Source organism: Stegostoma tigrinum, chromosome 5 (genome assembly GCF_030684315.1).
Source record: "Stegostoma tigrinum isolate sSteTig4 chromosome 5, sSteTig4.hap1, whole genome shotgun sequence".
NCBI lineage: Eukaryota > Metazoa > Chordata > Chondrichthyes > Orectolobiformes > Stegostomatidae > Stegostoma > Stegostoma tigrinum.
The window spans coordinates 129,528,440-129,544,054 of NC_081358.1; the positions used below are offsets into that span (position 1 = coordinate 129,528,440).

The 15,615-nt window shown below is 44.3% G+C and overlaps 1 protein-coding gene across 2 annotated transcripts in view; it reads left to right on the forward strand.

Moving 5' to 3' along the window:
* agap3 (ArfGAP with GTPase domain, ankyrin repeat and PH domain 3) overlaps positions 1-15,615 on the forward strand; it is a 591,490-nt gene that overhangs the window by 518,577 nt on the left and 57,298 nt on the right. The gene's annotated exons all lie outside the window — the stretch shown is intronic.

Consider the following 15,615-nt stretch of genomic DNA (forward strand, 5'->3'; position numbering starts at 1 on the left):
CAGCTTCAAAATTTCAGTTGATCCAAGAGAACCACGTGGATTTGCAAAGGGTAGGCCATGCCTGCTGAATATGTTTGGATTGTTTGAAACAGTGACTGAAGCAGTGGACAGTGGAATATCTCTCAATGTTATTTTTATTGACTTCTAGAAGGGAACTTAATGAAGCTCATCACAAGTGACTGTTCAATAAAGTTGAAACAAATGGGATTGAAGACAAATGATTGACCTGCTTCAGAGATTGGCTGCGCAAAGGGAGCCAGGGATTCCCCTACATGTGACCAGTGGAAAGCAGCATGGATCTGTGTTGATACCTCAACCATTCATCATATGTATCATGTTTTTGATGTGTTTGCTGATGACATGAAGATAGACAACATTATATGGATGTAACAAAAACAAAAATTGCCAGAAAAGCTCAGCAGGTCTGGCTTCTTTCAGGTATTTTTGTATACATGTAGATGGAAATGTCAAATTGCAGAATTTTGCGCACAGAAGATTAAAACAACGTCAGAGACAAAAATGACTACAGATGCTGGAATCCAAGCTAGACAAACAGGAGGCTAGAAGAACACAGCAAACCAGGCAGTGTCTGGAGAAAAGGAGAAGTCAACATTTCAGGTATTACCCTTCTTCAGGACCAGTTGCAGATGTTAGATGAATTTTAATGTAAATAAATGTGAGTTCATCAATTTTGGACTAAAAAAGTATCGAGCAAAATATTGTAGAAATAGTAAAAAGCTGAAAATCCTAGCAGCATAAAACCCTGATTAGACCACCCTGAGCAACCTGGGCTCTTCACCTTCACAAGGTGATATTGGCCTTGGAGGGAGCGCAATGTAGATTCACCAGAATGACCCCAAGGCTCAAAGGGTTAAGGTACAAGCTGACATTGCACACACTAGGTTTGCATTGCCTGCAATTTAGAAAGTAAGGAACAATTTGATCATATTCATTGTAAATGAAGCTTAGTGAGGAAACAGAGATAAACTATTTCTGCCTTTTAGAGTGTCCAGGAAAAATCACCAAATTAGAATCAAACATTTCAGGAGTAAAATGAGGAGACACGTGTACATATGTAAGGTGTTGGGAACTACTGTACTACCAATGAAGTGAAATCAGTTGTTAATTTAAATCTGAAATTAATAGCTTTTTGTTAGTAACGGTATTAAGGAGTGTTGGGCAAAGCAAGTGTGTGGAAGAAGGTCACAGACTGACTATGATCTAATTAAATGGTGGAACAAGGGGCTGAATGGCCGATCATGATGGGTCCAACATGACTGGCATATTCACCACAGAACTGGACAGTGACTGTGTAAACCATTCAGAGGTGTTTCAGAAAGTCCTGAGCAGAGTGTTGCAGAGGGGCCTGAGGGCTCATAACACTCCACGATGTGACCTCACCTATGAAGGAGGTCAATTAACTGAGGGTGGCCTGTTTAAGGGCAGAGCAGTGATCATACTGCGTAAGAATGGATAACAGGTCTTTAAAGACAACAAGCAATTGCACTGATATCAAGTTTGAATGCAATGAACGGCTGTAAAGTTCAGGGAGAGTCTGTATAAAGGTCAGGGACCTGTTTAGTCTTTTGGTAATTGGATACCTTTCAGAAAGCTTGTATAGGCTCAAGGTACAGAATGGCAGCTTCCAGGGCTGTACAATCCTCTGATTCTACCTGACTTCATTTTTCATTAATAATGGATGAGGAATAATTAAAATCAAATGTTCTGACATCCCCTCAAGCTGGAATTTTGCAGAATTTCACCCTGGATTTGGTTACTGTTAGCTGTCACCATCAGATAACAGTTAGAGTGCTGTCACTCTCTGTTACACACAAATCTCACCGAAAGCATTTATAAACTTGTGACAAAGCAATAGCAGAATGTTGGGTGAGTTTAGACATGTCTGACTTGAAGAGAGCCCCTGATTAATCTCGACAGTGATGCTGCTTGCCGAGCAGGACCCTACACAAACTGAACATTCATTCACTCCAAGCTATGAACACTAAACTTAGCCAGCAAACTGCTCACATTATCATTCTCCTGCTCTTGTGTTTCTGGCACTCTCCTTCAGGCCTATATCTCCATAATGGTTGAGGTCTGATTGCACTAATACAGGTTACGAATATTGGGTTTAATGATCTGCAAAATGAGGAGGCTGTACACTGACATTTACGGATGGTGGCTGTTTTGTTTGTGCTTGCTGTACCTCCGCAATTTGCAGCTTCCTCTCGATCCACGTACACCGATCTGTAATGATCTCATCTACTCACTGCCTCACAACAGAATTTATAAATAACTACTAGTCTTTCCCATTCATGATCTAACTGCGCCATTTGCAGCAGGATCTGAAGCCTCTGAGTGCTCTCTGTTCCCATATTCATTGGTAATGCTGCTGTCTCAGTACCAGTACTGCTGAATGGCCTGAAACTTCTTGTTTAATAGAAGGTCATTGCCAGCACAACACAGTCTCTACTTAGGTGATGTATAAAGTTGTCCTTCACAGCAGTCGTGTGTTTGGAACTCTGAGACCTATCCATTGTGTACACGACATGAGCAGATCTCACTTTGTACATTAGATTATGTGTGTTGCGGCTCGAGACAGATTCTGCACCAGTACAGCAGTGACACCATCTGGCACATAGGAAAGAGCACAAGCAATTCGGAACTGTCCCAATATAAAGTAATTCAGAAACCAACCCCATAATCTCCCAGGATCGCTTAAACTCAATGACTAATGTGCTCCCCACATCCCTCACATTCAACCCCCACCTTCTCCCCACATCTCTTGTTCGTCCACCTTCTCCCGATGTCTCTCAGTCCTCCCATCTTCACCCCATGTCCCACCCTCCCCACCCTTTCCCCACATCTCTCACTCCCCTCACGTTCTCCCCATGTCCCTTATTCCCTCCACCCTCTCCCCCAGTTCCTCATTCCCTCCACCCTCTCCCCATGTCCCTCATTACACCCCCATTTCCCACATCCCTCACTCTCTCAACCTCTCCCCGTGTCCTTCATTCCCTCACTTCATGCCCCTCAATCCCCCCCACCCTTTCTCCAAGCCCCTTATTGTGCGCCACCCTCTCCCTGTGTCCCTCACTCCCCCACCCTCTCCCTGTGTCCGTCACTCGCCCACTCTCTCCGTGTCTCTCACTCCCCCACTCTCTCTGTGACTCTCACTTCCCCACTCTAACCCTATCTCTCACTCCCCACTCTTGCCCTATGTTCCTCACTCCCCCACTCTCTCCCTGTGCCCCTCACTCCCCCATTCTCTCCCTGTGTGCCTCACTCCCCCACTCTCTCCGTATCCCTCACTCCCCTACTGTCTCCCTGTGTCCATCACTCCCCCACTCTCTCGGTGACTCTCACTCCCCCACTCTCTACGTGACTCTCACTCCCCCACTCTCTCCCTGTGTCCCTCACTTCCCCACTCTCTCTGTGTCTCTCACTCCCCCACTCTCTCCCTGTGTCCCTCACTCCCCCACTCTCTCCCTGTGTCCCTCACTCCCCCACTCTCTCTGTGTCCCTCACTCCCCCACTTTCTCTGTGTGTCCCTCACTCCCCCACTCTCTCTCTGTGTCCCTCAATCCCCCTCTCTCTCTGTGTCCCTCACTCCCCCACTCACTCTCTGTGTCCCTCACACTCAACTTCTCCCCTCTCTCCATTTATTCCGCTGTTCTTCACAGACCTATACCCACCGAATTATGCAGAACTGTGTTGTTACAATTTATTCCAAACCTTGATTATACGGAGAATAAAAATGTTTCCTTGTTCATCGCCAATTCATATTTGCATCTCCAAGTGTTTGTTCTGAGGAACACGTGGCTTTGATCATTTTCCCTCTCTTGTTCAGGTTGACTGCAGCAGGAGCAGAATGTCCAGCAATTGTGTTGTCTGACCTGATTTAAAGCAATGACTGAAAGTAGCTATGTGTACGAAAATATGCACATCGACAAAATGCATCCAAGAACATTAAAGGACGTAGCTACTGAGATAGTGGAAATACTAGCAGTAATCTTCAAGGAATCATTATATTCTTGGAAAGTCCCAGAGGACTGGAAAACTGCCAATGTAACACCCTTATTTAGAGAGAAAAGTAAATAATGCCAGGTTTCTGAAGAAGGGTCTAGCTTTCTGAAGAAACGTCAGCTTTCCTGCTCCTCTGATGCTGCTTGGCCTGCTGTGTTCATCCAGCTGTACACCTTGTTATCTCAGGTAGCTGGAGGCCCGCTTGGATAACATCCGTGATTGGGAAACTGTTAGTCTATTAGAAATGTGTAACATGATCAAGCATGACTTCATGAAGTGGAAATCATGCCTGGCACATTTACTAGAACGCTTTGAGGAAAGCATACACAGGATAGACAAAGGAGAAGCAATGAATGTAATAAATTTATATTGCAGAAGGCATTTCATCAGGAATCATGTATTGGGCAACTCAACAATATAAGAGCCTATGGCGTGGGGGTGGTGATGTATCAGCATGGCTAGAGGATTGACTAACAAATAGAAGGCAAAAAGTTGGAACATGGGAGTGTTTTATCAGGATGGCAGCCTATAACCAGTGGTGTGCAACAAGACACCTTGCTAGGGCCTGGTTATACTATAAATATATGTAATAATGACTTGGATGAGGGAAGTGCAGATACTATAGCTACGTTTGCGGATCTGTACTGAGGAAGCTCCACAGTCAGATTTGCTACTAACAGCACTACCCTGTCAGAAGGTCAGGAACAAGGAAATGCACCATTGTTGGAGGGTTAGTACTAAGAAAGTGTTGCACTTTCGGATGATCAGTGCTGAGGTAGAGCTGCACTGTTGGAGGGTCAGTGTTGAGGGAATGCCACACTTTTGGAAGTTCAGTGCTGAGGGAGTATCGCACTGTCAGAGGGTCAATGCTGAAGGAGCGCCACACTGTTGGAGGATCAGCACCGAGGGAGTGTCGTGCTGCCGGAGCGTCAATGCTGAGGGAGTGCCTCACTGTCAGAGGGTCAGTGCTGAGGGAGCGGGCTCTCTCAGAGGGTCAGTGCTGAGGGAGTGCCACACTTTGGGAGGTGCCTTCTTTCAACTGAAAATTAAACCAAGGCCCAGTCCAACATGTTATTGAAAGGGGAGGCAAATCCTCTGGCTGAATGGCCTTCATTTTTACTATGGGGGGTTCTGTTAGGCCCATGTAAAATGTTGTCTTTGACTGATTCAAATAGGTTCTGGGAAGTGTTTTCACTGCCTTTTCCAAATCTTTCCCAACTAACATCGCTGAAACAGATCATCCATTTGGTGTCAAATAACTGTTTGTAGTTGCTATTTTTTTGTTATGTCATGTTACAACAGTGGCTACACTGCATGAAATTATTTAAGATGACCTCTGGTTGTGAAAGTTGTATGACATTGTTTTGTAGCTCAGTCTGAGAGATGGGTCTTTGTACGTGGGGTTTGTCTGAACACGGCCCATGTGTCAGTCAGGAGCATTTGCACACATGCTTGTCTGCTTTCTCGGGACCTGGGTGGGATTGTTAAATACCAAATTGTGAAGGCAGCAGCATGAGAGGCAAAGCACTGCAAACTCCCACGCTGTGCTGTTCACATGCTCATAAGAGAGTCTGAAGGGTCAGCCCCAATCAGACCAATAGTCGCCTCCTAAACTACAGCATACTTTTTAATGTTTTTTCTAATGCTGTCTGTTTAATTAATGGAAAATCGTACTTGCCCTTTTACTGTGGCTGGGCTTGGTGATGGATTTAAATTGCATCTCCTCATCCATGCAACAATACACTGCCTTTCTTAATTTACGTCTAATTTGAAAGCACTTGTTGCTGGCATAGTGTTTCAGATGGGATCATGGGGTTAACATGCATTGCAAGCTGCAGGTTCTACTGATACGTGTCCTCTACAGCTCTCCAATGGTGTTAGCCTTTTAAAAACCTATTAAACAATAACGACACAAGGTGCTAGATTCATTTTTTATACTCTTGCTGCGGCCTAATTACTCAGGCACTGAATGGAGTTGATGGTTTTGTATTTGTTCCTTCTCTTCAGGGATCTGGTGTTCCCCTTGCTCAGCATGAGCGTAGTGTTCCACTAACTCCAAAGCTGCAGCTTTGTGGAGTTCCAGTACTCATCCCAGAGAAAATGGAAAGTGATCAGAGAAAGTAATTGCTGATCTAACAACTGAATGCTGAGCTGAAAAATCAAACCAGAACAGAGTAAATCTTGAATAAAATAATTTGGTATCGATTGGAACTTCAATCCAGATCCATTGCCACTGCCTGTTCATGATACTAGTGAGCTCCTAATGTGCACTTAGTGTTTATTCTGAGTAGGGGTCAGTCATTGTGTAACTGTACAGAGTCAGTGTTTATTCAGCAGGGTAAGGGTCACTTGCTGTGTAACTGTACAGAGTCGGTGCTTATTCAGCAGGGTACGGGTCACTCACTGTGTAACCGTACAGAGTCAGTATTTATTCAGCAGGGTACGGGTCACTCACTGTGTAACTGTACAGAGTCAGTGTTTATCAGCAGGGTAAGGGTCACTCGCTGTGCAACCATACAGGGTACAGTGTTTATTCAGCAGGGTAAGGGTCACTCACTGTGTAACCATACAGAGTCGGTGCTTATTCAGCAGGGTAAGGGTCACTCACTGTCTAACTGTACAGGGTCAGTGCTTATTCAGCAGGGTACGGGTCACTCACTGTCTAACTGTACAGGGTCAGTGCTTATTCAGCAGGGTACGGGTCACTCACTGTGTAACTGTACAAAGTCAGTGTTTATTCAGCAAAGTAAGGGTCACTCACTATGTAACTGTAACAGTTAGAAAATATGATTGGAAGGCTGATTAGTTTTTATGCTTTACTGTCCCATAGTGCAGTTACTGAAATAGCATGCATTTATATAGTACCTGCAACATGACAGAACACAGCAAGGGGATAAACAGCAGAGTCAGCCAACAAATTTTGACTCTGAGCCAAATGAGAAATTGGGGCTCATGGTCCAAACTGTCAAAGAGTTAGATTTAAGAAAGGTTGTGCTGTTGAGATATGGAGAGATTTTGCAGCCAATCCACATTTCTGGATCCTAGAGGCTGAAGGCATAATCAGGCGTGGAGGAAACAGCTACAGTTATAGATGATGAATAAACTGGAAGTTGAGGAGTGAAAAGATCACGGAGGGTTGCAGGGTCTTTGAGTGGTTACAGAGCTAGTGACTTTCATCAGGGCTGGAAGGGGTGACAATGATTGGAAGGTCTCTACTGGCTGGAGGAGATGACAGAAAAAGGCTGGAACGTGGGGTCTGGGGCGGCTTACAGAGAAAGGGAAGGTATGTGAGCTGGAGGAAGTTACAGAGATAGGGAGGAATGTCAGGGTCAGAGGAGTGACAGAGATAGGGAGTGATGTGAGCTGGAGGAAGTTACAGAGATAGGGAGGAATGTGGGGTCGGGGGAGTGACAGAGATAAGGAGTGATGTGAGCTGGAGGAAGTTACAGAGATAGGGAGGAATGTGAGCTGGAGCGGTTACTGAGATAGGGAGAGTGGTGTAAGGGCTGGAGTGATTACAGAGATAGGGAGTGTGTGTGAGTTGGAGGAGGTTACGGAGATATGGAGGGATGGAGGATCTGAAAGAAGTTTTAAAAAAAGGAGGTTCTTAGGGACTGACAGTGATGACAAGGATAGGAAGGAGTATATGGGCTGGAGGGATTTAGAAACTAATGAAAACTTTTTAACAGAGAAACGCAGGAAATAGGAGCAGGATCAGGTCCCTTCAACCCTATCATCCAGCTCCACCATTCAATACAATCATGATGGATCATCGAGCTCAATATCCTAATATCTCTCTCCCACTGCAACTTTCTTGTAATCTGCCTCCCCCTCTCTCCCTACTTATTCCAGAACCCTCTCCCCATCCCCCTCTCTGATGAAGGGTCTAGGCCTGAAACGTCAGCTTTTGTGCTCCTGAGATGCTGCTTGGCCTGCTGTGTTCCTCCAGCTTCGCACTTTGTTATCTGTTAGCTCAGAGCTGTTGGGTGAGCAGTGTTTGGTATGAATTAAAATTCTGGTAGCACTGTTCAGGATGAGTGAGAGCTGAGGTGGGAGGCCAGCTGGAGAAAACAGAGGAATGATCATTTTTACAAATAATAAAGGCAGCGAATTGGATTTTAGCAGCAAATGGGCTGAGGCAGAGATGATGATGGATGCTATTTTTGAGGATATTATTCAGGAGATAAAAAGCAATGGTGAATGGTTGTGTTTTATGTTGGAGGAAGACTCTATCCATCCATATTCCTCTCCCTGAATCCAAAATTATTGACATAAACCTTGGTGTGCTGGTGATGTGCTGCATTTCACTCAGGGAGCCCCTGTGGTAATATGCACTTTCACTGCATGTTGTAGTCTCAGGCTATGGAAACTGATTGTAGAAGCTCCAACATCCTCTACACCAAAAGGCCGACCAGAAATCTGCTCCACTCTCAGAGTCTGCATTTGAATTTGAAGATTGATACTAACTGTGTGATGAAGCCACTTTCCTTGACCAGGAATTCCTTATGGGGGAGCTTGAACCCAGATCTTTTGGCTCAGAGGTAGAGACCCTAGACATTATGCTCAGACCTTGATGTACAAGCTCTATTTAAAAATTCATGGATGATATAGCAGTTAAAAGTCATGTGGAGAATAGTGAATAGTTTCAAAAAGAAGCATACAGTTTGTTGAATGGGTGCCAAGTGAGTGATGCAGTTCAACACAGGGAATTGTAAAGTGCTTTGTTTTGGTGAGAAGAATACAGAGAGACAATCTAAACTAAAGGGTTCACTTCCAATAAGGGTGTAGGCATTGAGAGACCATGCATGTGGGCACAATGTATCAAAGGTGGCAGGATTGAGAAATTAATAGAGCAGCCGTATGTGCAGACACCCTCAACTGTGTACATGGCTCATGCAGAAATGCACAAAAATATATTATGTCCTCACCAAAATTTTCACTGACACAATACGCAAAGACTGCGTGTGCAGAAAAGGACAACACGTGACAGGGGAGGGGTAGGGTGCGGGAAGAGTGAGGATGGTGGAGGGGAAGAGGGAGATTCTTCCTTCCCATCCCTTACCTCTGTCCCATTAGAGTCACGGGGAGTAAACTGTCACATTCCTGACTTGCACCCTGTAGATGAGAGATGGGCTTTGGGAAATACGAGGTGAGTTATCACCAAGAAGAGGTCAAAGTCTAGGAATTTTGAGGCAAGTAACTTCATAGAATCTTAGAATTCCTACAGTGTGGAAATAGAACCTTCAGCCCAACACCAATCCTGAGACCATCCCACCTAGACCCATCCCCCGTAACCCACCTCACCTACACACCCCCGAACACTACGGGCAATTTAGCTTGGCCGATCCACCTAGCCTGCACATCTTTGGACTGTGGGAGGAAACCGGAGCACCCAGAGGAAACCCACACAGACAGGGGGGAGAATGTGCAAACTCCACACAGACAGTTGCTTGGGGCTGTAACCAAACCTGGATCCCTAGCGCTGTGAGGCAGCAGTGCTAACCACTGGGCCACTGTGCCGCCCTTTACACTCAGCTTACTGCCTGACTTCTCAAAACCTGTGTGTTACCAATTCTCCTCTGCCATCACTTAGCAAACAAGTGAACTGTTACTCTTGGGAAACGATAACCCTAACCCTACCCCTAACCCTATCGCAGTTACACGGGTGCACCACCCTCTGCAAATAAATTACAATCCAAGAAGCTCCTGCCTACCTGCACGTTTGTTGTCACTGCTTCCTGAAGACTGCAGCAGTTCTTTACCACCATCTTCTCCAGGGCATCTAGGGGAAGGCAATAAATGCTGGCTTCACCAGCAATGCTGCTATCATAAGAAAGTAAAAGAAATGCATTCATTTGAAGGGCTAGGTGACCTAATCTTGTACCTATGCAATGGAGTCAAAACAGCTGCCACCCTGCCCAATTAGTGATGCTGTCAGCGGTGATTACAAGGTTAAATGCTTTGATGCCCCTCTACTTGAATGGGGATTGAGCCTGTAACTAATCTAACCTTTTTGTAATACGGTACAGTTCCAGAGCTGTCTACCTTTGGACAAAGCCTTATTCCAATGACCTGACAGTTCATTTGACCGGTTGTTAAATATCCCAGTTTGAGGAAAATAGAATTCTATCTGATCGTTATCACATTACTGTTTTTGGGAGCTTGCTGTGTGCAAATTGACTGTTATAGTTTTCAACAACAAAATGATGGCTGTACTTAAGAACGTAATTCATTAGCAGTCATATCCTTTGGGATATCCTGATGGGAAGTGTTTAAGTGCAAGTATTTTCTTCCTTGGCCTGTCCTCAACTTGAGTGTTGGATTAAACTTGCTCTCAGAACATGGTTTGCAAAGATGCGCAGCACGCAAAGCTGCAGGTGTAAAGTAATAGCCCAAATTGTGCTGACGTCAGTCCGAGTGCAACACAAACAGAGACTGATGCTAATAAGAAGTGCAGAAATGTAATGACAAAAGCTTCCTGCTGCGTTGCTGTGTATTGGCAAGTTCCAGAAACCGATTGAGTTCTCGGACTGGTTTATCTAGCGTGAGATGAGAGATTTCCATCTTCTTATCCTGTCCATTAGGAACAATGGAGCTAGAGATGTCCCTTTCTTTCTCATTATTATAAGGTATTTTAATGAGCTCACTGATTATTGAACTCCTTAATAGTGACTGGTTTAGGGAAATAAATGAGTTTCACTGACTGCTGGACTAAAACATTACAACTATTTAGACACCAGCATCAAATCCAGCTGTTCTTAAAGAGGCACTGCACAGCCATTTAGTTTATTCTCCTCCTTAAAGACACTTCCTTAAATCACCTGTCCTTAGATGGGAAGGTGACTGACTTCACTGATTACCACTAGGATGGTGAGGTGATTTTCTGACAACTAGGAAGGGTCTTAGTGAAGCATTGATCGGACAGTAAATATAAGCAGAAAATGCTGGAAAAACTCCACAGGCCAGACAGCATCAGGTAGGAAAACTTTATGTTTAATGTTCTGACCTTGCATTGGGTTGACTGGAATTGGCTAGTACAGAACTGCATCATATACTCAAGCTTGTCACAGTTTTTAATTACCAGTCATTCACACCTCAAACCCCGAATAAAAACCAAAAGAACCGCAGATGCTGTAAATCAGAAACAAGAACAGAGGTTGCTGGAAAAGTTCAGCAGGTCTGGCAACGTCTGTGGAGAGAAATCAGAGTTAACATTTTGGGTCTGGTGACCCTTTCTCATTTTGAAATGTTAACTCTGATTTCTCTTTACAGATGTTCTGAGCTTTTTCAGCAATTTCTGTTTTTTGTCCATGATGCTGTAAGTTCATCATTCCCTAGTTCCTGCCCAACTTCCTTTTGAACTTATGAATGGGATCAGTTTCCCCATCTCAGAAACTGTCCAGGTGGCCGGATTTCTCTTTCGCTGCCCTTTCAATCTTTCTCTATCAATTTGCAAATTATAACTTCTGGTTATTGAGCCCACCAGCAGTAGGAAACATTCTCTGTTCTATCAAAACCAGATGCCTTCTTTTGGAAGAGACATTAAGCACGAAGAGCTCAGGTACATGACATTGCAAAGTTTACTGCCAGGGTCCAATACTGAATAGCTCACCTCTCCCTTAGTGCTGATCTGGGAGAAGTTAGTGAGCATACAACTGGTTGTGACTGGAAACACAGAGTTACATTGTGCAGCTCAGCAGCTGGAGTGTCATTGCTTACCTGCACCTCTGGAGGTCCTCCCTCATCCCGGATAAGCAGGAGGTAGCTCTGACCATCAACCACAATCTCCTTCTTAAAACGGCCACCATGAGGGGACTCCACAGTATATTCTCAACACACACAACATATAAACACTATTTAAACATATAGGAAATTGTTCTATGTTCAGTGTTGGAAGTACACATTAGATTACTCCTCATCCACCAGATTTTTCCCAGTCAGGAGCAACTCTCTTCCTGCCTGGATGGGTGCAGCTCCAACAACACTCAAGAAGCTTGACACCATCCAGGACAAAGCAGCCCCCGCTTGTTTGGCACCACATCCACAAGCATTCACTCCCTCCACCACCGATGCTCAGTAGCAGCAGTGTGTACTATCTACAACATGCACTGCGGAAATGCAGCAAGGATCCTCAGGCAGAGCCTTCTAAACCTACAAACACCTCCATCTAGAAGGACAAGGGCAGCAGATACATGGGAACACTACCCCTTGCAACTTACCCCCAAGCCACTCTCCATACTGGCTTGAAAATATATTGCTGTTCCTTCAGTGTCACTGGATCAAAATCCTGGAATTCCCTCCCTAAGGGATTATCTGTATACCCACAGCACATGGATTGCTGTTCAACACCACCTTCTCAAGAAGCAACTAGAGATGGGAAATAAATGCTGGCCATGCAGCAACACCCACATTCCATGAATGAGTCAACGTAGAAAGTTCTGCCTTCTCTGATCTTTAGAATTCTCAGACTTGGCATTAGAGATGCTCCATTTTCCAATAACTGGAATCCTCAGCATTCTCTGCTGTTTTTTGTACCTACCCATCATCTAAGGCAAGGTCTTATCCCACTCAGGTCTCTGGGGAACTCCTCGCCCCAGCAGATCCCATCTCTCTCACAAGATCTCCAGGATTCTCCCCATCATGGAAAGACCTACTCCACCACTAGATTCCTCAAATTCTCCCAGCTTTGGGATCACCTACCCCCTTCCTGGATCCCAGCTTTTCTAAGTCTCAAGGGTCTTCAGTCCATTCTGGGATCTTTGAGTTTACCTAATCTCGATGAAGATTCTTCCTCTTAATATTCTAAATAGTCCCAGGCCAAGAAGAAACCACTCCCTTTCTAGAGCCCTGAGATTTTCCAGGCACTGAGTAAGGGCTGGATGAAGTTATCAGTTTGAGTTGCTGAGCTGTGTGCCGCTACAGATAATTTTTTTGCTGTTTGTCTTGTGTGGAGACAATTGGCCAACAGCTTACACAGCTCAGGGAATGAGGCATTATGCTAATGAGCATGGTATTTGCATAACCCTAATTAGGTAATTACTAATCCGTTTGCTATGAGATCAAGTATGTGTGGAGATTGTTCTCATTCACTATTCACTGGCTGCCTTCACTAATCAGACTCAGGGACCCAGTTCCATCTATCGGTGAATAGTCAATTTTTAGGAAGGGTTGGGGGTTTGAAAAGAGAGTGAGTGGTCCAGTGAGGTATACATTCTGACTGCACCTGAAATGACCCCTTAATTAAAGGTCCCCAGGCAGAGTGAAACAACATTTTACTGTGATAGCAAGGTGTGGAGCTGGATGAACACAGCAGGCCGAGTAGCATCAGTACTGTAACATTGCAACATTGTCACGCTACAATATTTTACTGTCTCTGTTTCACCTCCTTCCTGGTGTCCTGTTGGTAGAATCACATCTATATCTGCACAAACACACATCTCCCCTGCACCTTGTCCAACTCAAATTGATTTTGATTTTTGTGAATTTAAGCTTTGCTGTTACGTGGACTGAAATGCAGAAGCACAGGAGGACACTGAAAAGTATACAATGTCGCCACACATGGCACCATCATAGATAAGAAGGTACTGAGGTACAAAACTTACCTACAAATTTCACATGGAGAAACAAAGTTAAAAATAAAGCATTACCATTGTTCTTAGATTAAGTAGAAGAATAAAGAAATTACGCTAAAAATTAACATTACAGTCCTTCCTGGTGTTAAGTGGACAAATAAGGGAAAAAGTTCAACAGTCTGTCTTACACAATTTAGGCACAATACCACATCCATCCTGTGAATGAGTAAAAAGAAATGTTGAAGAATAACAGTCCTACTTTGGGAATGGTTGGATGATGTGCAAGAGCTTTAGCAGTTTGAAGATTCAGATTTATTTCAAACAATTTCATAGATACTGGGAGAATGCCAAGGGGTCTAAAGTTTAAGAATGGACATGTAATGATGAATCCATGTAAAACCTCAGTAAATCACAGTTGGAGAGTGTGCTGTGGTTTTGGGTCACACTATCGCAAGGAAATTGTTACATTCAAGGTGGAACAGGATAAATTCACCATGATACTGCCTAGTATGAGGGAATACAGCTGCAAAGAAAGCCATGAAAAGTTGGAGTGGAGCAGGAGATGACAGGGTGATTTATCGGAGATGTTAAAAGTTGTGAAGAATGAGTTAGAGTCAGAAATATTCTGGAGGGAGCAAAATCTGCCATCTTTACCCAGTTTGACCGACATGTGACTCCAGACCCACAGTAATGTGTTTAAGTCTTAACTGCCCTCTGAGGAATTGGAGATGAGTAATAAATGCTGGCCTAGACAGAAACATCCACATCCCATGAATAAATAAAGAAAGTAGATAGACTATTTCTAGTAATATAGAAGTGAGGACCTGGAAACTAATTTAAACATCAGAGGTTCAGGACGAAGAGCAGAAGATTCTTTTCCCCAGACCGTTGTGAGTCTGTGGATTCCTCTGCCTGAGCCAGTGACTGAAGCAGGGACCATGTCAACATTGAACAACAGGCAAAATGAGAAGCAGAGGATGGTAAAGAAATTTGGATGCAAGGTAGGTACATGGGATGATATCCAAGTAAGATTAGGTTGGACTGGTTACCCTGACTACCTTGTTTAGTTATATAAATCTCGAAGAGTAAACATTAAATGGAGATGCTCGTTCCTGCTCCCAGCCACTAACTAGCTGCAAAGTTATCTGTTGGTGCATAGAATCGTAGAATGGCTAAAGGATAAATCAAAGAAATCATAGAATCCCTACAGCGCAGAAAGAAGCCATTCGACTTATCAGGTCTGCATCGACCCACTGAAGAACATCCCACCCGGACCCAACCCCACTCCCTTCCCTTAACTCTGCATAATGCTTTTACCACTTAACCTGCTCCTTGGATGCATTGGAGCAATTTATTTTTAGTGTGGCCAATCCACCCAACCTGCACATGCATGCACCGTGGAGGGAAACTGGATCATGTGGTGGAAACCCAAGCAGACATGGGGCGAGTGTGCCAACTCCACACAGATGACCGTCTAAGGTTGGAATTGAACCACTGAGTCACCATTCCACCCACAGAGAAGGCCATTTGGCCTGTCATATCTGTGAAGGAAAAATTCCGTTTAAAATTTTCAATTGACTCTGCACCCACTGTGCTGAGTCCACTGTTGTCGATAATATAAACAAGTTGGATGAGTGTATAGAAGTCATGATTAGTAAGTATGCGGATGGTCGCATACTGAACAGTTAAGAAGGTCAGCTGACATCACAAAGAAATCCAATCAATTGGGTCAAAGGGCTAAGGAGTGGCAGATAGAATTTAATTTGGATAAATGTGAGGTATTGCATTTTGGTAAAACAACCAGGGCAGGACTTATACAGTAAAGGTAGGGTCCTGGGTAGCATAGTAGAACAGAGAGACCGAAGGATTCGGGTACATAATTCTTTGAAATTCACAGCATAGGTAGACTGAGAGCATGGAAGAGGCAGGTACATTGGGGTTAGGGTCTGGAATGTACTGTCTGAGAGTGTTGGGGAAGCAGGTTCACTCGATTGGTTAGGGTCTGTAACATACTGTC